Source organism: Engystomops pustulosus, chromosome 3 (genome assembly GCF_040894005.1).
Source record: "Engystomops pustulosus chromosome 3, aEngPut4.maternal, whole genome shotgun sequence".
Taxonomy (NCBI): domain Eukaryota; kingdom Metazoa; phylum Chordata; class Amphibia; order Anura; family Leptodactylidae; genus Engystomops; species Engystomops pustulosus.
In genome coordinates this window covers 150,417,863-150,441,066 of record NC_092413.1, presented here as the reverse complement: position 1 = coordinate 150,441,066, position 23,204 = coordinate 150,417,863, and positions in this window count along the sequence as shown.

Below are 23,204 nucleotides of genomic sequence, written 5' to 3'. Positions count from 1 at the left end.
CAGAGAGAGAAAGGTAGAGAGAGACAGACAGAGAGATTGTGGATCCTGTGATGATGTAAGGGGTTGTCTATTGTTAATGGACTTCAATCAATCTGTTCCTTTCAAAACTAGTTTCCTAAAAAATTATTTTATTTCTATATTTTCCTTAGCGTTCCTGAATAAATTATTTCAATATATAAATCAACTGCTTTCACTCCCAGATAATTGCGAATTGTTATTTCTACAGTAAGGAAAGTGCAAATGAAGAAGGCAGATGACACTGGGTCCTGATGTAATGTAAATGGATTTCGCAGTAGGGCCTTCTGAATATAATATGTGCCTCCCTGCTAGCGACTCATGAGAATATATTGTAGGAGGCTATAATTTCCTAGATGACAGATATATAAAAACAAAGGAAGAGCAGATGTGCATGGGGTGATACAAGTACAGAGCATAAGTCATCCTGTCCTATCAACTTATCACGAAAAAGTCTTTCTTCCTGCCAGACTTGTTTCAGGTGGAAAATCTCCACCACACCTTAAGGAAGCAGAGATATTTTATTTACTATCTGCCCACCTTGTGTGAACCTGGAGACAATAAGACTGCTGATCCTCACAACATGAGTGTCTTCATTCTCATACACTCAGCAAGCTGAAAAATAAAGTATTTCCTGAATCTGGAGGGGGACTTTTTCTCTGTTTCTTTAGTTTCCAAGGACTGAGGACTTATTTGGCACTTTTGGGGTCTTTCAGGAAATTACCATAATCTTCTATTGTCCTAGTAACATGGTATTTTTCTGTAAAGAATATAAGTTGACCTTTATTTAAGAAAGAATGAATCATCTGAAAATGAAGTCAACACGATTCACATTGGATACTGACTATTTCCTATTGTAAGTTCTGTGGATGAGATTGGAAAGCGCTTACACTATAGTAAAAGGGCTTGTATCATGCAGTATCTCCCGTCCTAATGTCATACACATGGATATCATCGCAGGAATTCCTTTACTTGGGAACTTTTCTCTGTACACCCAGCCAGAGGGCTATACTGTAAGAATCACTACTTCTCTGGCCAAGGCCTAGCATTCATGTATTACATGGGGGGTGGCTGGAATGTAATAGAACATTAGCTATTGGAGGGGAAATGTTGGTTTCCCACAATTTCCCTTACATATGGAAGAGTCAGTAGTAAGACAAACACTAGCAAGGCTATGCTATAATATTTTGCAACACTGCAACACATTCTTGTATAACAGGAAGGACATCTGCCTGGGGCTTCCACCACCCAGGCCCTTCAATGTGCCAGTCACAGCTAGGAGTAAGACTAATGAGTCAGAAGTACAGTAACGTTCTCTTTAATGTGCTATATGTCAGCACTTCTTAATGTAATGAATCTTCGTACTCAGGCCTAGGTGCCTTTTTACATCTAAAGGGAACCTGTCAGCAGGATCCCTATTTCTGGCTCCCCCATGTCCCCATAGAGAATAGTATACAGATTGCCAAAGAGTTTTTATAATAAAACTGGCTTTTTCTGAAAAAAAGTTAAGTTACTTGAAAGTTTACCTTTCTTTATGCAGAGCTGTGTACATAGTCCCATGGGGGTGGCCTGTGAGGAGTGGGGCAGACATGTAAGATGTCCTGAGGAGGAGGCTATGGGAGGAGGAGATATGGGGGACATGGCAGTTTTTTAAAATTTATAATTGATACATGATAGTTTCCAAGGGTTGGAGGAGTCCTAACCAAAAACACTCCCAGGGGACTAGTGACACAGCTCTGCATACAGAAATGTAAACTTTCAACTAACTTATCATTTTTTCAGAAAAAGCCAGTTTTGCTATTCAAACTCTTAGGCAATGTGCACACTAGTCTCTATGTGGACATAGGGAAGTTAGAAAAATGGTCTTCTGATGACAGGTTCCTTCTAAACAACATTGATGGTTATGTTATATAGAATTGTTTCCTTTAAATCCCTTCCCCATCCAATCCTAGTCCAATCCAATCCTAGTGCCAATAATACTCTCAATACTTTCTACCTTAATTCACAAAATACATTGAACCCATCCATTTGTTTCTAGATAATCTGGACAACATTGCTGAGTGGAAAATAACAGTGTTACCATGTGAACTCAACATAAGTGACTAAAAGTGCACCACAAATATTGTGCTGGCTCGTGCTGGATGATATGTATTTTAGGAAATGCTTGTCTGCTCTGTTACATTTTAGGCCGCGTCCCTTTGCTTCTGACATGTTTAGCATAGGGATATGTATTTGGGAGGGTAAACCTTAAGCCTAGAAGGAATGGCTGCTTTCTTATTGTCATAGATTCACATGACAGGTTCCCTATAAGGTTATATTAGGCTACACTGTATACTACGGTGAACAGGGTCACTTAGCTTTTCCCATGGACTGTAGTAAGGGTGGAGCCCCTGAAAGAGAATTATACTGAAAGGCTGTAGTTTGTCTCCTGATGACAGAGGCAATTCTGTCATCAGCTTCATCACTACCCTGAGGTAAGAGGACAGGGCCTTAGATATTAATATCGATACAGAAAAACAGGAAAGCCTGCCTTATTAAACATATGCACACGCTATTCTGTACAGGCTTTAAATCATAGTCTTGGTTCCATTAAACCTGGTTTGACAGGTTTTTATTTTGCTCCAAGCAGCCACGGTTTATAACTACAACAAAACCAACAATAAAGGTAAAAACATAATGTAAAAATAATCTCTTAATCATCCATAACCTAAGCTATTCTTGAAATAAACAAGTTCTGGGAAGGTCTGCATGGTTGGCACATTAGAAATACATAGATTATAGTAGTCAAAGATGAGCTCTCCGAGTAATTGTGCCACCTACCACCATGTAGCGGTTACCTACTTATTTATAATAAATCTGAGCTGTACCTTTTCTGCTGTAGCAATAAGGGACGGTAGCAGCATTCTAGTAATGGGATGACATTGTAAAAATATGTGAAAAAAACAATTGACAAAACTCAAAAAGTGGAAAAGGCTCCTGGAAAGGGGAATGTCCCAGGGTTGGACAGGCCCAAAAGAATACCAGGGAATGCTTTGTTGGTCCCAGGCTTTCACAGAGTATTTTGGGCCCTGAAAATGCTTCAGAAGTCAAATCCATTTGGAGCAAAATAAACAATCACTTGACACTATGGTCTATTATTTCTTATAGGTTGATTCACAAATATTATGGATTATTAGATGTATTGATGATACATTCTACATCAGGATTTTATAAATGGAGGAAGGGCTCTCACTTCTTGAAAGCCCATCATTTTGCAGTCTGACACTGGGTAGTCCTCATGGAGTCTTACAAGCTCATGAGCCCAGCATCATGCTCCAACATCTACCCTGCTCTGGTTCACTCTATTTGTTTCTGCTGATCACATCCCAAAAAAGGGATGTTTCTGGCGTATTAATGCTCAAAAGAGTGACACTCAATATAAATATAAAAGCAGGTGTTTTTGACAAAAATGGACATAGCTTCCTGCAAAAAATTTTCAAAGGCTCAGATCTCATCATATATTAGTTGCATTTCTCCTTACCCTTGATTCCAGTAGGTGACTGGGGGTCTTTTTATGCTCAGTTCCAAAGGAGAGTGGAAGGGTTAAGGAGTGATTACCCCCATTCTCAGCCTGGCCATGTGTGCAGGGATGTAGGTGTTGGCAAATGATATATTTGTTGGGTGTCCCTGTCCTGGATTCTAGTGAGGTTTGACCAACCAAGATAAGACAGTCCACTCTCTGATCACCCCATATATTACCATGACAACTATAGAAAGTCCTTAGTATTGTGTAAGATAAGTTTTCAGTCAATATGACATCTTACTAACCATCTTGACCCTTATTAACCAGATCTTGGATACTTTAGTTTGCCCGATGCATTTTGTGTCATCATAATGATCTTACTGATTAGGTTAATTATCTACTTTCCCTGAGTTTTCAGCATCTTCGACATAATATTTTAATATTTTGCAATATATAAGTAATGTAGTTGCATGATGTCACCATCAGGGCTGGCTCCAGGTTTCAGTGGGCCCCTGGGCAACAGTGCCTCACCGGGGCCCTCAGCAGTGAATTCATGTGGTGGCATTAAAAACGCAGAACCTGAAGACACCAATATTAACCCCCAGGCTCCATTAATATGCAGCCCCACAGGCTCCATTAATATGCAGCCCCCCCAGCCAGGCTCCATTAATAAATATACACCCCCCAGCCAGGCTCCATTAATAAATATACATGTGGTGGCATTAAAAACGCAGAACCTGAAGACACCAATATTAACCCCCAGGCTCCATTAATATGCAGCCCCCCCAGGCTCCATTAATATGCAGCCCCACAGGCTCCATTAATATGCAGCCCCCCAGGCTCCATTAATATACAGCCCCCCCCAGCCAGGCTCCATTAATAAATATACACCCCCCCCAGCCAGGCTCCATTAATAAATATACATCCCCCAGGCAGGCTCCATTAATAAATATACACCCCCCAGCCAGGCTCCAATAATAAATGTAGACCCCCAGCCAGGCTCCATTAATAAATGTACACCCACCCCCCATCCAGGCTCCATAAATAAATATACACCCCCCAGCCAGGCTCCATTAATTAATATGCACCTCCCCACCCACAGGCTACATTAATTCATATACACCCACCTATCCACAGGCTCCATTAATTAATATAAACCCCCAGGAAAGATCCATTAATTAATATACTCCCCAGCCAGGTTCCATTAATTAATTAAATACATATTATTAGTGGCCAGAAAAAAATAATAAGTGCAAACTTACCTCAAGTGTTGCACACATCTTCTACATCTTCCGAGTGAAAGCAGCGTCCACTGTGCAGAAGCAGCTTGAAGTCATCACGTCGGCCAACGTCCTGCACAGTAATAGATGCTCTGCGGCAGGAATACATCGGCCAGGCCAATCCAATTATGTTATGTGAGGGTCTGCTTGCGGTGCCGCCCCCTGTTAGCTGCGACAGCACTGTGAGTGCGGCGCTTCTCTCAATTACATCGGCAATAAGTATGCCGATGTAATTGAGTTTTCTTATGTTGCCAGTTTTGGACCTCTGGGGCGCCGGGTACTGGCACCGGCCATGGTCACCATAATCAGTATGTGGCAGGAGGGTATATGTAATATCATATATATATATATATATATATATATATATATATGTAAATGTACTATACATTGCCTCAAGTCTGTATATCTACTACCCCTGATATCTATTGCCCCCTATAATTATATGTGGAAGTTTTTTTTTCTATATTGCTTTATCTAATAATGCTTACTTTCGTTTCCATCATTTCGTTTTCCATGAGGAAGCTCCTAAAGAAATAGTCAGGCTTTAAACATAAAGATATAAAATTTTATTTTTTTGTGAAGTGTGACACAATTGTGAAGTGGAAATTTAGTGGTATTGGATATTTTAAACTTTTGTAAAAAATAATGAACTCAAAAGTGGGGCGTGCAATATTATTTGTTTCCTTTACTTTCAGTGCAGCAAACTTACTCCAGAAGTTCTCTGAATGATCCAATGTTGTCCTAAACACCTGCTCTGTGATAGTCTCAGGGTTCTGTTTAAAGCGCAAAGAGCAGCATGAAGACCAAGGAACACACCAGGCAGATCCCTGATACTGTTGTGGAGAAGTTTAAAGGAAACCTGTCACCAGAAGGCACAACTGCACTGGTGAAAGGCTGCAATAGGCATTGCCTAGTACATTACATAGCTGTTAGTTTCAGATATATGCTTCCTCTGTTCCTGAAATATCCCCTGATAAAGTTTACCTCGCTCCCTGCCAAGAAGTCCTGGCCAAGTCCCGGGTTCATGGCTCTTTTCAAATCTAATGTTCGTTGGTTGATTAGCACAATGCTAAGCACTGACCCCACTCATTAATATTTTATTCCTAACCCTCCACATCCTATCAGCTCCTAACCCTCCCTCTCTGACGTCGGCCCACCACGCAGCAAACCTCGCGCATGCACAGTGAGCCCTACGCTTTCACTGCACCCTCGCGTCTGCACAGTCAAATGCTCATCAGCACAATGCGTCGGCAGCGGATTGCAAGTGTGCACCCTCTCTGCGCCTTCCGACTCAGGTACGCAAACTACGTGGGAGAGTCTGTCCATGGGACAATAATCAGTTGTACAGTGCACAAATGTGCCCTTTATGGAAGAGTTGCAAGAAAAAAGCCATTTCTCAAAGATATCAATAAAAAGTAATGTTTAAAGTTTGCCACAAGCCACTAGGGAGACACCAAACATGTGGAAGAAGGTGCTCTGGCATAAATGCAACATACTGTAGCTCACCACTCTGAACTCACCATCCCCACTGTCACATATGGTGGTGGCAGCATCATGGTTCGGGCCTGCTTTTCTTCAGCAGGGACAGGGAAGATCGTTAAAATTAATGAGAAGATCGATGGAGCCAAATACAGGACCATTCTGGAAGAAAACCTGTTGGAGTCTGCAAAAGACCTGAGACTGGGATGGAGATTTATCTTCCAACAAGACAATTACAACGTCCCTGCCAATGTGCATGGCAGAGGAGTAGTTGAAAATAAGCCCTTTTAATATGCAATACATATAGAGGTAATTGAGCAGCGGTAGATTCTGCCTGGATAGGCAAGGGTTAAGGGAATAAGGGACACAGGACAATCAGGACAAAGCTGCAGCTTCCAGGATTGGACACAGCTACATCCCAGCCTGCCCCTGCATCCAGGCTGGTGAGACAACTCCTGAGGTTCCTCTCCAAAATCACTCCAGTACTGCATTTGTACAGAATCGTTTGGCGTGTTGTTACCGTTGGTTGAATAAAGAACTGTAAGTTACTTTTATGCACAACATTGCCTACGTCTGGTCCCTGCTACAGCTGTATCACCATCAAGGGCGCCCCATCTATCTACCAGGGACAGACTCCAAGGGTTGCCTCAGGGTGAACCAGTACTGCAGCCTCTCCCTCTACATCATTTCTTGCCAACACCACCTGCTGGAGACCTGCCAGGCTGTAGGACAGCCCTCCGGTCCCCATACCAAGCACCGTGATACTAGCGTGCCTAGGCCGCAACCGCCAGCCACTCTGGTATTCTGGGCCCCGGCTGCCTCCAGGCCCCAAGAAAAGGCTAGGCCCTGGTGGCATCACGAACAGGATTTCTACTTCTGTGCCTTATGCTGGCACTACAGACTGTCCTTTATTGAAAATTTACTGTGCTGCCTAACCCTGCTGCCATCCGGGTTAGGCCAAGTGACTTTGTGCTATTTTCCACATTGACTGTGTTACTGCATTGCCACGTGCTGTCGAGCATCGCTCCAGCACTCCGGAGGTTAAACCCTGCAAAGAACTTTGTCATCTCTGCTACATCCGGCACTGCCGCGCCTGAAGCATTTACCTCACGAGGCTATGGCGCAGCACGAAATTCCAGCCCGTCAAATCTTCACTGGCGGGAAACACAGAGGCCTCGTCAAGCTCCACCCCCTGCACGTGTGGTGCGAAGTACCGTGGAGGAGGAGCCAGAGCGTGTGCGGCCAGCAACGAAGAGGGTTAATCGTCCATCTTGGATTTCGGCGCAGGCCACGCCTGAAGCCTGCCAGCAATGTGTGCCTCATCCGAAGTCCTTCACACGTGTTCTGCGACTGAAGGAGAGCACTGCTGATCACTGCTGAATCCCGGCTGCCTGCCGACATCGGGAACGGAGTCCTTCGTGCACCATGGCTGATCCTGAGTGAGTACCGCTGGGGAAGTTAAAGGGGGGTAGAGATTGTTTCCGATGCTAGGTTAATTGGCTCACCTCCCAGGGAATAGTGACTGTGCTTTAAAGTGCCCAAGTCCCCATTACTGGCCATAGCCCATAGCAACGGACAGTGTGTATCCCTCAGCCCTAGCTAGCTCAATCATGTCACCCCAAGATAAAGACACGGAACTGGGGCAATTCCTGTCCCCTGGTCCCTCCACTGCTGCAGCCAGTGTCCCCAGGACTCCCACCATTATGCCTCTGACTATGCCCTACTGTCTGGGGGCCCCCTGGTTACCCCACTACAAGGGAGAATTACACACTCTCTCTGAATTCAGAGCCAAGTTGTTAGCTACCTTCGCCCTGTATCCACTCACCGAGGAACAGAAAATGGGCATTCTAACCGGGCAATTAAAGGGACCCGCTCTCCGGGAAGTCAAATCTTGGCCCCGAGAACAGCGCCAGAGTGTGGTCCAGATTCTCAATAGGCTGCGCAACACCTTTGATAAATAAACTGCCTCGGAGTTGAAGCAGAAGTTCTTCGGAGAAAGACAGAAGCCTCAAGAGTCCCTCAGGGACTTTGCCCTCTCCCTACAGGAGACATGGACGGCCATAACCCGCCTTTATCCCAAAGAGGCTGAAAACTCTGACCAAACCCTGAGGGAACAATTCATTAATGGACTTGTTGATAGAAATCAAAGATGTCAACTAAAGATAATCTCCTCTCAACATGCCCAGGCCTCCTTTCTTGAGTTTAACGAAATTGCCATTGACATATTAGGGGACCGACTGCCCGCTGGACCGCAGAAAGAGTCTGTATACATGGAAATGGAGGATACTGCTTTAGCTTGTCATACAACGCAGCCGACGTCACCTGCTCCTGCGCCTGCGGAAGTTGCTGTCCTAGCGAACAGGTCACCCACCTGGTGGATACTGTGAGTAAAATACTCGTCTGATTGTCCCAGTTGGAAGTAACCATCTCCTCATGGAGGAAACCACCAGAGGACTCTGTACGGTCAGTCGCTCCTCGTGACTTCCCAGCCAAACCGCGCCCAAGGGAGGCAAAGTCCTTAAACACTTGGAGTCAGAAAGAAACCCACCAGCGGTGCAGCTACTGCCGTAAGTACGGGCATGAGGAAAATGGATGTCGTTGGTTAAACGACAAACCCTTGGAGCTACGGGACGACCTCCAAGGGAAGAACCTGTAAGTCCTCGAGATGCTATCTGGATGCCCAGGTTCGTGGGGATTCGCCCCATGGTTCATGTAACCAACAATGGGATAACCCTACCGGCCTTAATTGATACCGGCTCTCAAGTGACTACCCTTCGAAGTGCTACCTTCGAGAGATGCCGAAGAGGAGCATCCTTGACACAGCCTCCCAGGGCTTACTTGAACATTATTGCTACTAAAACCGTATCCATCCGCGGCTATTGGGAGCCCACGCTAACCATTGGAGACACTGAGTTAAACAGACAGGGCATAGTGGTGACACAAGTGCCTGAAGACAGTAACTTCTCCCTGGTACTGGTTCTCCCAATACCCTCCGCAACTGCTACCCTGAAGTGCTGAAGGCTCTCCACAACTCTCTACCAACAGTGCCCAGAGGTTCTCGGAAGGCAATTCAGGAGACTATGCAGGTCCTGGTGGCGCAACAGAAGTTTGCAGGCCCTAACGGAGAAATCTGCAGAGCCCGGATCAAAGATCCACAACCTGTCCGCCTTCAACCTGGGACTGAGACGTTACTATGGTGCCGAGCCTGAATGGGCGTTCAAGGTCAAGACTACTAGGCTATGGTAGAACCTCTACCAGCTGACGAAGACCTGCCCATTCTAGCCGCCAGGAGCCTAGTCACTGTATCCAGAGGACAAGTACCCATCAGACTACTAAATGTGGAAGATTCCCTAGTGGATCTGAGAAGATACCAAGCCATAGCTACTCTCTTTAGTGTCCACCCTGAAGATTTAGTGGAAACCTCTCTGTCTGCCTCCCAACAGCTGGAGGTGAAACAAAGTTCTGAGGGTGAGCCTGCTGAGCAATCCTGGTGGCTTGAGCTCAATATTGGAGATGACGATATTACTCCTGCAGACGAAGTACAAGGTGTCCTGGATGTCGTCATGAAGCCCCACCAGGCCTTCAGCAAATACCCACTGGATTTTGGGCAGACTATCCTGATCCAGCATACCATCCCTACTGGCTCTCATCCCCCTATCAAAGAGAGATACCGGCCCATACCTCCAGCCCGCTACCAAGAGGTGAAGAAGCTGGTGCAAGAGATGAAGACAAGACTGTAATCTTGTACTTGGATGATATCATCATCTACTCCAAGACCTACGAAGAGCACCTACAGGCGATTTATCCCAAAGTTCGCCCAGTTGGCAGCCCCTCTGAAAGTACTCTTAAGGGGACTGCCAACAGAGGACCAACGATCCCGAGCAGCCATTGAATAGACAGCAGAAAGAGAAGCAGCCTTCCAAATGCTGAAGCAAAGACTAACTGAGCCACCGGTGTTAGGATATCCAGATTACAATCTGCCTTTCATACTCTACACCGATGCCAGCAAGCAGGGATTAGAAGCTCTATTATCCCAGCTTCAGAATGGAACTGAAATGGTCATAGCCTACGCCAGCCGCTCCCTTCGAGAATCGGAACAGAACGACCAGAATTACAGCTCATTCAAGTTGGAGTTTCTGGCGTTAGTCTGGACTGTGACTGAAAAGTTCAAAGACTACCCAGCTGCTTCCTTCTTCACGGTCTTCACTGACAACAACCCCTTGGTGCATCTGAACACTGCCCGGCTGGGAGCCCTGGAGCAGCGATGAGCTTCCAGGTTAGCAAACTTTAACTTCACTATCAAGTACCGAGCTGGCAAGACCAACGACAATGCTGATGCTCTGTCCCGTCTCGCTGATTAGTGGGAGGGACCCTCCACGGATGCTCAGTGGGAAGATGTGGAGATGCCAGCGTTTTATGCCCGGTTTGTGCATCAAGAGGCTCAGAGAGTCTACTCCTTACCCTCAGAAGCAGTCCCAGCTACCCCACGAGAAGAGTCTGTGCCACCGGCAGAAAAATGGATGAGTCTGCAGGCTGATAGCCGCGCCATAGGAGAACTTATGGACTATCTCTCTAGTGGGCGGGTGCCTGAACGGATTCGTCGTCGGAGGGCCGATGGGGAATTGTCCCAATTTTGGCACCAGAGGAAGACTCTGAGTATGCATCAGGGCCTGCTGAAAAGGAGGACTCTGGATCCTATCACCTATGACCGACTGTATCAGATTGTAATTCCCCGGAGGGATGCCAAGATAGTGCTGGATATGTACCACGACCAGTCTGGGCACTTCGGCACTCAGAAGACTGAAGCTACCCTACGGAAACGCTTCTACTGGGTGAACATGAAGTCCGACATCGAGACCTGGTGCTGGGAATGCCCAGCCTGCACCATCGCTGGAGGAGAGCAACACAATCAAAGGGCCCCTCTACATCCCATTGTGAGCCAACGGCCTTTGAAGGTTCTGGCTCTGGACCACGTGAAGTTGGAGCCCAGCAGATCCGGTCACACTTATGCCCTGACAATAATCAACCACTACACCAAGTTTGTGGCCGCAGTACCAGTCAGAGACTTGTCCGCCAGGACCACCGCAGCAGCCCTGTGGAAGAGCTTCATTCTCCCTTATGGCTGTCCAGATAAAATCCTTACGGACCAGGGAACGGCATTTGAGTCGCAAGTGTTCCAGGAGCTGTGTACCCTCTACGGCTGCAAGAAGCTGAGGACCACAGCCTACCATCCTCATGGCAATGGGCTCTGTGAGAAAATGAACCACTCTCATCAACATGCTGAGAATGCTGACCCCTTCAAAAAGGGCTGACTGGCCGAAGTTACTACCGGAGCTAGTATACCTGTACAATAATACCTCCCATTGCTCCACAGGATACACTCCCTACTAGTTGATGTTTGGGAGGCATGGCCATCTCCCTGCAGATATGGCCTTGGACATGGAAAACCCCGATTCCCAATCTCTACTCCCTCAGACTGATTAGGTTCAGGAGCATCAGAGGCGCCTGGCGGATGCCAGAGAAATTGTGGATCTTCAGGTGGAAGAAGCCCGGGACAAACAAAAGAGAGACTTTGACCACAATGCCTGTGCTGAGCCCCTTGCCCCCGGAGAACGAGTGTGGCTGAAAAACAACCATCCCACCAGTAAGTTAGATGGGAGATGGGAGTGTGAGCCATACCTAGTTAGGCAGTCTCTCCCCTGAAGTCTACGAGATTTCAAGAGGAGACCGTCCATCAATCCGGGTACAGAGGAACCGGCTGAAGAGATGTCTATGATCCTTCACCCCTGTGTCAAGTCCTATGACCCCAACTTCCAGTCCAAGAGCCCCATTGTGTTCCTCTACCCCCAGTTTACTTGAACTTGTGACTGTGCCTTTGTGTGATTTTCTCTACTCCAGGGAGAGTTACTCCAGAGAGGTCACCATCCCCGCCGCAGTCTCCAGTGCTGCTGCCTGTGGAGGATGACCCTGTTGCCCCTGTCGTCTCTAAGGAGCCTGAGATTCCTACTCCAGTGCCTGATTCCGGAGATGACGACGAAGAAATGGTAATTTTTTCTCAACAGGAACTCAGGAGATCTCAGCGAGAGACAAAGGGGAAACCCCCCTGCGTATCTGCAGGAGTACCAGCTGTCCCAACACAAAAATCGGGAGCTGAAAGCCGTCTGCTTTGCCGAGCCTGAGGTACTCACTCCTACTGACTGCAATTCAGATACTGAGTAACCCCTGATGGGCTGTAGCCCTTACCAGGTACTTTATCTATTGTATACATTATAATTATGACATTTCTTCTGCTACTCCCAGTTGGGCTGAGCACCCATATACCTTATAGAGCCAGAGACTTTCATGGGACTCTTTCCCCTATTTATTTATCTCAGTCAAGAGACTCTCCTTGAACTGCGCAACAGTATTATATGCTACATTAGCATCCACCTCAGCTGATGCAGAGAACTCTGTGAAGGACTCTGTCCCTACACCTCTGGAGGAGACCCTTCATCTGCACTTTTCCTCACATCAAGGGCTGCGCCCAGAAGATGGACTTTTCTTCAAAAGCCTTCTGAGAGACTTTTAGCCATCCACTACAAGGAAAAGTTGCTATTGACTTTTGTGTTGCACTGAATGTTCTTTATTTGCAGGAATGGGACATTCTGTTTACATTTATGCCTTTTTTCCACAGGAAAATGGACCTTGTGGCACTTTGTTATTGCTACCCTGAGTAGCCATTCTTATATAACGTTTGTAACGTTCAAGCAATTTTACCCATTGGGCTGCTTAAGCCAATGTGAGTTACTTAATGTTTGCACAACTGTCATTTATTGTCAGTAAGTTTGCATTTAACATTTTTATAGGTTTGCAGGTGATAGTATGACTGTGTTGGACCGTCTTTTATATGTAAATCCTGACCGCAAGCTTACGCCTATAATTGGAGCTCCATACAGTGTGGTAGTCTGTAAACCGCGGGTCTTTAGGGGACAGGGGGTGTTCAACTTAGTAACACCTAGATGCCATACAATCAGGGTAAGACCGTCAGACGGCAGGTAAATTGTACTGTATGTATAACATGTACTACTATTGTTACTATTTGTTGCCAAGGAAGAAGAGTTTCCGAACAAATAGTCAGGCCTTGGTGCAAGGAGTGGATTACAGGACATGACACCACACCTTTCCCTACTACAGAGTTGGTTTAAGGGCATTAGCTACCAACTGTCTCATATATTTGTATTTATGTACTTAGTCCAACACCAACCCATGTGCCTGTCTCTGGGACCATGGGCGGTTTGTCCCCTACACTGCACATAGCCAGCACTTCCTCGAGAGTGCAACCTAGTCCATCCTTACCCCTACCAGCTGTTACACACCTGGACCCTCTGGAGGCCATCTGCTGCTGGACAGCGTTGGTTCTCTTTACTCCCATCTGGTCCAATAGTCGAGCTGTTGGCGGCTCTTTCAATTGCCCTGGGGGTATGCAACGTCCCTGCCAATGCGCATGGCAGAGGAGTAGTTGCGAATAAGCCCTTTTACTATGCAATACATATAGAGGTAAATGAGCAGCGGTAGATTCTGCCTGGATAGGCAAGGGTTAAGGGAATGTTAATGTGATTATCCAATGATGTTCCACCTTTTTTAACTGGAGTGTGATTGGAGGAGGAGACCCCCTGACTAGGGAGTAACTAAACCCTTAGTCAGGGGAGGAGTTAGAGAGAGTTCCAAAAGCTTCTGACAGGTAAGCATCTTTGATAGCACATGCTCTGAACATAGGCCTCCTAGGCCTCAGCAACCACATGCAGAGTGACACAGGACAAACAGGACAAAGCTGCAGCTTCCTGGATTGGACACAGCTACATCCCAGCCTGCCCCTGCATCCAGGCTGGTGAGACAACTCCTGACAACTCCAAAATCACTCCAGTACTGCATTTGTACAGAATCGTTTGGTGTGTTGTTACCGTTGGTTGAATAAAGAACTGTAAGTTACTTTTATGCACAGCATTGCCTACGTCTGGTCCCTGCTACAGCTGTATCACTATCAAGGGCGCCCCATCCATCTACCAGAGACACATACTACAGACTCCAAGGGTTGCCCCAGGGAGAACCAGTACTACAGCCTCTCCCTCTACATCATTTCTTGCCAACACCACCTGTTGGAGACCTGCCAGGCTGTAGGACAGCCCTCCGGTCCCCATACCAAGCACCGTGATACTAGCGTGCCTAGGCCGAAACCGCCAGACACTCCAGTATTTTGGGTCCCGGCTGCCTCCAGGCCCCAAGAAAAATCTAGACCCCGGTGGGGGATATTGCACAATGATCTCAAACATAAAGCAAAATCTACAATGGAAGGTTTACAAATTAACGTATTACAATGGCCAAGTCAAAGTCCAGACCCGAATCCAATTGAGAATCTGTGGAAAGAGCTGACTACTGCTGTTCACAAACGCTCTACATCCAACCTTACCTTCAACAATCTCAGTACACCCAGATGCCTATAGTAATAGTGCCCTAGTAGTCAATAGTCACAGTGCCCCCACAACAGCTAATAATTAAAGGAGCCCCCAAAACCTAATAGAAATAGTACATCCAGTACCAATAGTCACAGAGCCTACAGCAGGCAATAGTCACAGAGCCCTCCAATAGCCAGTAGCCAAAGTGCCCAAAGTAACCAGAAGTCACAGTAGTCAAAAGTCACAATGCCTTCACAGTAGCCAATAGTCACTGTGCCTTAAGTAGCCTATAGTACTAGTGCCCAAGTAGTCAACAGTTACAATGATCCAACAGTAGACAGCACTCACGGTACCCCCAGTCACCAATTTCATGTTTAAGAAGGCAGTATTCATCCCAGTTTATGGCCCTGTCAGTGCCATATTAGAAGTTTCTACACCACAGAGTTTGTACAGAGCCATGACACAGCTGTATACTTGAACCTTTACCAGGACAATGTCTATTCCAAATATAAGAACCGTGAACTGTTTTCACAAATGAATACACTAAAGCTATTTTATACTGGATTAGAAATCGCTTTACTAAGCAAAACATTTAAGATTAAAGATATGGCAGTGGGAGTACATGACATTAATTACAGGAACAGAACAAGTTATTCTGCAAATCTTTTCTCCGAAATAGTAGGGACAGTCACATACAGCCCTCACATATAACACTTCTAAGAAAACATTAGCTCTGCCCTTACAAACAAATTAACAGTTTTTTTCTTTTCAGTCTTCTTTAAAGTGCTTTATATCTAGCTGCAAATTAATTAGCAATAATATGGAAAACTATCTGCATAAACCCGCAATCAGAAGAGATTGCAGGGGTTTTTTTTGTGCTTTTTTCATTTTCTCTACAGCACATTATACGTTGTCCATTATGTTTGTGAAAACTCTCTCTTTTTCATTTTGCCTGATCGCATATTATTAAATCTACTATTTTCGCTTGATCATTTAGATGTCCCAAATGTATGTGGAGGAGGCAGTCATTTATTTGGATGACCCATTATTTGGATGGGTTTCTTGAACATGACAATGAGTTCACTTAACTCAAATGGCCTCCACAGTCACCAGATCTCAATCTAATAGAGCATCTTTTAGATCTGCGGCAAATCTGCGGCAACTGTGTGATGCCATCATGTCAATATGGACCAAAATCTCTGAGGAATGCTTCCAGCACCTTGTTGAATCTATGCCACGAAGAATTGAGGCAGTTCTGAAGGCAAAAGGGGGTCCAACCCGTTACTAGCATGCTGTACCTAATAAAGTGGCCGGTGAGTGTATATATTGGTAAGCTTCGGGTCACTCTCTAGATTGTAATTGGGGAGAAGTAGTGTTCACCACTTACCAGGGCAGAGCTGTATAGGAATGGGAACATCACCTGACAGTAGTGAGAGTGCCATGATCTAGCACCTGATTAGTGCACCTGCGAGTGTTAACCCTCAAGAGGGGGATTTCTAGAACTGGTAGTGAGTACAATACTGACAGAACACAGTCTTAATAAGACTAGTGAGACAGATGGCCTTAGAGTACTGGGTTTACTCGTATGAGACATAGGGGCACATTTACTTACCCGCTCCAGTCGCGATCCCGCGGCGCATTGTATGGTAAGGATTCGGGTCTGCCTGGATTCACTAAGGTCATGCGCCCGATGTCCAGCAGGTGTCGCTGCTGCGCTGAAGTCCGCCGTAGTTCACCTTCTTCTTCCCGGGTTGTCCGACGGCCACGCCCCCCGATTTCTGTTGCGGGGCTGATGCACCACAATCCGGTCGTGTGCACCAAAACCCGGGGCAATTCAGTGCAAAATGGCGCAAATCGGAAATATTAGGGAAAACCAGATGGAATCGTGGCCGCAGGACCCTTAGTAAATGTGCCCCAATATGTAATAGGTTGGCCATGCACATAAAGTAACCTAAAAATGACCAGTCTACCTGCCAGCTGCATGCTGACTACAGAAAGCACCACTCTGAGACTGGGTAGTGTACAGGCAAGTGCCAAGGTGTGTCTGCCATATTGCTGGAGGGCTGAAGTTACAAGAGACAGAGATGGGCAGCAGAGAGTGATAGCGGGAAGTTATTAGCCCAGTGGAGTTCTGCTCTGAGCACCATGACTACAAATCATAGAACATACATTGCATGAAAGGATGCTATAACCATGTGGGAACATGAAATTTTTCTACACATACATTCACAGTTTTTAGCCTACATGCATATGACTAGGAATTTAGGACTTGTTTTACTATGCTGTGCATGAAACGACTGGATGTCACCAGGGGTGTACCTAAACTCTCCCACACCCCATCCGGTAATAATATATCAGATTATAGTAGGTGGGTTCTCCATGCAGTTTCTCCACCCATGCCGACATTGGTTGTCAAGTCCTGCTTAATAGCATCCCTGATGCTGCCCCCACCTTGCTGCAGGTGGTGCTGCCTGATGCAAGAGGCTCAACTCACTTCACAGTGACAACGCTGGCTGTCCGTCATTTAGGACTGTAGTTATTTAATTAAAGTCAGTGGCGCTCGCCCACCTATGACACATGCTTTCCAAACAACGGTCCATGGAATGTGGCACATTAAGCTGTGGCCTGTTAAACGTCTTGTGCAGGCAGCCTTGGTCTGTAAATCTTCTACTAGAGTCACAAACTGTAGTCCAATCACTTATCCCATGGGTGGATTCACAAAAAAACTTACTAATTGTAAATCTTGCATGCACAATAACAAATGTATACATTCTGTATTCACTGAGGGGCTCCATAAAATCATTGCCTCTGGTGGGACCAAGTTTCCACAATTTACTATTTTCACTTATCCATTCTCATACGCTCGTTATATTTTGATCCATAATACAAAAATAAGGTCTTACATCGACTGTGATCTAACATTTACATTACATGAGTCCCTATAATTCACTTACTGCTCATTTGGACACACATTTTAAACATATTGGGGGTCATTTACTAAGGGCCCGATTCGCGTTTTCCCGACGTGTTACCCGAATATTTCCGATTTGCGCTGATTTTACCTGAATTGCCTCAGGATTTTGGCGCACGCGATCGGATTGTGGCGCATCGGCGCCGGTATGCGCGCGACGGAAATCGGGGGGCGTGGCCGAACGAAAACCCAACGTATTCGGAAAAACCGCCGCATTTAAAAACCGAAAATGTGTCGCTTGGGAAGCGCTTTCCTTCACCTGGTCCAGCTCGGTGTATTCCGGCGCGTTCAGATTATTTTCAGCGCAGCAGCGCCACCTGGTGGACAGCGGAGGAACTGCCTTCATAAATCCCGTTCGGACCCGAATCCTGTGCAGACAACGCGCCGCTGGATCGCGAATGGGCCAGGTAAGTAAATCTGCCCCATTGGGGGGAATTTATCATTACAATTTGTCTTTGACTTGGTCGTCTATGTTCAATTCCATGCTTTATCTGAATTCATCAGGTGATTTGTTGTATTTGGTTTGTTTTTTTTTTTGGTTTGTTGCATATTATAGTCTTTTTTTGTCTCTCTACGGGTGATGCCACACATGGCGTTTTGAACCAGTTTTTTGTCCGTTTTTAAGCAGTCCGTCTAAAAATGCATGCGTTTTTGACAGGTTTTACCAATTATCTTAATTAAAACTGGTCAAAAAAGGATGTGTTTTTAACGCATGCGTTTTTGGACGGACTGCTTAAAAACTAACCAAAAATGGGTTCAAAACGCCATGTGTGGCATCACCCTAAGGAGAACTTGGTCTTGGTCATTGGGAGTATACAATCTTCTATGCTAGACAGCTTATCTCTATCGAGGCATTCCCAGCATGTAGCCTCCATACTAACACACCATCTCAACGGAAAAACAAACCCTGTGCAGTGTGAGATAGGTTCTAGTCTGTATTAAGTTTTATCCTATTATCTTGAGGAGGGTAGTTGGGAATAGAGCTTCTTATATAGTTAGAGGATAGCGGTTTGTGCATGCAATGATTGCGTGCCTCCCATCCGCTAGACAGCGAGATCTATTTCTTCACTAACCATACTACAAACCTCCGCATTGTTTGTCAATATCCCGACGTCAGTGTCCCTCTGCACAAAATTGTGCGGTACGAGTTCGGATAAAGTTTTTATTAAAAACACGAATTAGTGGGGTGTAAGACTTACACCTTAATTTCACACTTCTCCACCTATTTTTAATACATATCTAATAAAAGTTATTTTTTATTTTTACTTATGCTCTCTTTTTCCCTCATTTTCAGTGAACTCTTGATAAATTTGGTAGTGGCTGTCTTATTTCCATACCAGGAGGTGACTGGAGTCATTTTACGCCAAAACATGTGCCTGAATAAAAATTTGCGCCAAATCGCAAATCATAAGTTCAGCATTGTGAAAACTAGCAAATAATGAATGTGGCACAATCAGGGTCTATTTTAAAGTGACTTTACGCTGTCCTGTATTCATTTAGCGCAATCATAGTGTATCAGCAAGTTCTTTGCACACAGTGATTTTGGCTAGGTGTCTCCAGATTTCTCCACTACTCTTTGTCACTTGCAATGAGAAAGGCGTGCTAAGCCTGAAGCCACATATACGTATATATTCCGGCAAAGTTAGGTGCTTGCACTTTGGGTTATTGCAGCATTACTTCAGGCAGCTCATGTGTTTGTGTTGATAGTATGACAATAGTGAGGGATGGACCCTGCCTGGGGCCCAGGTGGCACTGCCTGACATAATAGGCTGATGGATGTAAAGTTGTGGACAAATAAAAGAAGTGAGCCTCACCCACTTCCCACACTACAATCTGCATAATGCCCTATGTTTAATCAGCCGTCAAGAAGGGAGGTGTAGTAAGTCCCAGGTACCTGTCATAGTCTTCATGCAATGAGCAGAAATATTATTGATCCTGATCATGAACTTGATCTGTGAGAAGCAAAGGTCAGCATCTTATGAGACATCATGGACCGTATACAGTGCTGATGATAGGTAGTAGAACTGGCGCTGGTTTTCATGAACAGGAAAGCTCTATCTAGTGAGGTTAATAGGGCTAAATCTATATTACACCACTAGGTGGAACTAGTTGTTTCAAAAGAAATTATGTGGAGCTGAAGCTTCAGAATGATAAAGTCAGGGGAGTGCCGTATACCGGATTGCTAAGCCTTCTGTGTGACATTGCAGATGTAGCTGAGCTTAATTTGTGAGCACAGAAAAGCTAGATTCATCATTTATACATTTTTTTTGTAATATGCCAATGTATTGTGTTTAGTTTCCCAGAAATGTCTAAGTAACGTTATTTCATTCACTACAAGTAACCATTTTCTCCAGCCCTTATCCACTTATTTTGGTGGGTTCAGCTGACCCTCTAAGTGTGCTTGGAGCTGCCTGACTCCCACCTAATGGCAGATATGGCGAGGATAAGGATCAAGAAGGTTCACATTTAACTGCCCAATCCTTTTGTAGCCCGCAGATAACCCAACGCCAGCAGTCACTCAATTACACAGCGACCCAGTATATGAATATAGATGAGGGAATCAGGAGAAATAGCTTTCTGGGCCTTAAGGGCACTTGTAGAAAAATTATGTATAGCCCTAACCACCCTCACAGATTTTGTCTGGCATGCAGGTGGTACCCCTATGTACTGTCAGTGGAGTGCAGCCAATAGGACAGACAAAGAGAAATAGCCTTTTGTTAAACTGTAACTGAACCATATTCCAGAGTTTGCCAATAATAATAATAGTGTACGATTTTTTCAGGTGATTTTTATCTTGCATTTCAACACAGAAATCTTTCTTGAACATCGAGCATACCTCCATTTCAAAACTATAAATTCACCTTCTGCTCCCCCATGTCAGAATACCATGAGTTCATGAAGTTGAGATCTTGAAGGGGTATTCCGGGAATATGAACGTATGATACAAAAACCCATGATGCTATAAATAAATCGATATAACAAAACTCCATATCATAAGTCATAAAATGGAGCTTAAGTTTGATTTTATGATTCACAAAATGTTGTGGGGTTTCTAAAGTAGGTGAAATTATCACCAAGATGGCCACCACTGGAAACTACAAGCCCCATGATCCTTTAGTTTTCAGTAACTCCTCCTCCCTCTTATGCTCTGCTCCCAGTGTCCTGCTCTGTTACTATAGTAATGATATGTGTAACTGCCATCACTGCACATTACCTCACTGAGATGGGTCTCACCACAGCACTGGCCATACTGGATGCACTGCAACCAACCAACTACAGCCAAACATAGTGATGATCACCTGATCTGCCAAGGCAGGTGCAGGATATGTGACCATGTGACCATTTTCTCAGCGCAGAGAAAATCAACGGACTGATTTAAGGGCCAGTAGCATTTTAATTCTTCATTACAATGTATGTCAGCAGCATTTTTCCGCTAATGGGGGCAAAATTTTAAATAACCAATTACACATTAGCTTATATTTCAAGGACCTATTTGTATATGAATCATGCTTTTTCCTGGAATACCCCTTTAAAGACAACCTGTCATCAGGTTTTGACATATGAGGGTTTCCTGTAGTCTACTACACACTGAACCTAAACTTGGTTTTCCCAGCGCTGTTCAGAGTAAAATAATTCTGTAAATTATACCTGGGTCCTTGCCTGAGTCATGAAGGGAGGGTTCACAGAGCCCTCCTGGTTCCAGACATGCACTCTGAGGAGTCTTCACCTCAGCTTTAGTGTCTAAACACTCCAGAGCCTCCGTGTACTACCGGCCATGACTCATAGGGCCTCTCTGGCAAGAAGCCAGGAATATCTTTTATGTTTTAGATGGAAGTGCTTTTTTTGAGGTAACCAAGTTTGGGTTCAGTTTGTAGGAACCTGGAATGTTGGCTCCCTTTAAGAGGTTAATTAGGTTGGCAAAGGAGTAAAGAGTTAGTCACTGCCCATATATTTCAGTTCTCTAGTATAAGGCCCTGTTGCCTGCATATATTAGGGAGCAGAGTTAGAGACAAGGCTTAGCTGCTTTTATAGCTTTGAATTTTACAGATAAGTATTTCAGAAAGAACTGTAAGGATGTAATGTGATAACATTGGACAGCAGAAATCTGGAAGAGACAGTCCTAAGAACAACTGGTGTGTGTGGGCATTACCTTGCTAACAATGCCAGTTGGAAGTGCTGCCATGAATGGCAAAATGTGATTGCAGGATGTTCTGCACCTATCACTGAGATGTTAGTCTCCACATAATTGAAGCATCTACCATAAGTAGTCATCGCTAAAGACCAGTCCATAGTTTAGGATTCTCACCCAAGACACCTCTGCGACCAAAGGCCAAGGTGACTGGCTGTCTATGGCTAGACACAAAATGGGCCCTGTGACAATGACTAACCTTCTGCTCAAAGCCTGGAAATGGTCCAGGCAGAGACAAGGGGGCTCACTTATTAAGGGTCCGGGGAGCGCATTTTCGTCGAGTTTCCGTGCGATTTCCGTTTTGCACAGAATTTCCGCTGGATTTTGGCGCATCGGCGCCGGCTTGCACGTGACAGAAATCAGGGGCGGGCCACCAGACAACAAGTGGGATTTAACATTTAGAAATGTGTCGCAAGACACGCACTTACAAGTACAGGGAAGAAGCAGGTGAACTCCGGCTGACCTCGGCGCAGAAGGCATGGATGCAGGAACTTGGGCTCACGATCTTAATGAATCGCGGCAGACCCGAATCCTCGTCGGACAACGCGCAGCAGGATCGCGACAGGACCGGGTAAGTAAATCTGCCCCCAGCTGTGTAAGGAAGGTGCAACCTCTATGCTGCTTCTGCTTTTCAGTGCATGAAGTGGTCCTCTTTATCGGTGGTCTGTCTGTGCCTTCCAGGACCTGTTCGGTGTCCCTATGCCCTCAAGTTATTGATGTTTCACACAGTAAGGTCAGACAAGGTTAGGCTTGTTGTGTTGGATATTCAGGGTCCTCTGAGCCACGCGTTTTGGGAACAAAGTTCCTGCCTTTGTCAGGTTACTGGCTAGATTGTAGGCAGTTAATCAAAATGTGACCTGCTAGGATCAATTATAAGGCCCATCACATGACATTTATCTGACCACATCAGAATGATAAAATCCACTGAGGCCGCATTCACACGACCGTAGGGGAACATATTTACGGCTGCAAGCAGTCCCCCATAGACCAGCAAAACAGGAACGATACCGTGCAGCACTGTACAGCTCCATACACTGGGAAAGATAAGACATGTCCTAGCTTTCCCCGCATTATGGGCCGTCCGTAATGCATTGCGATGGAGAGGGAAGGGGTCACCACTCCTTCTCTCCTCCGCGGCTGACGTATGCCCGCCTGACACTCCAAATTGTCTTGCGATTGTAGCTTTTACACAGAGGAAGAAAGACTCTGAAAGCCAAGTCTTCTTATAGGCCTTTTATAGTAGTCATGTCTAGCAGTTCATCTCTCATCAGGAGGTACACTACCGAAAAGTAGCCTGTTAGAACCTTTTAATAGAGCAAGGCCTGGTGTCCCATAA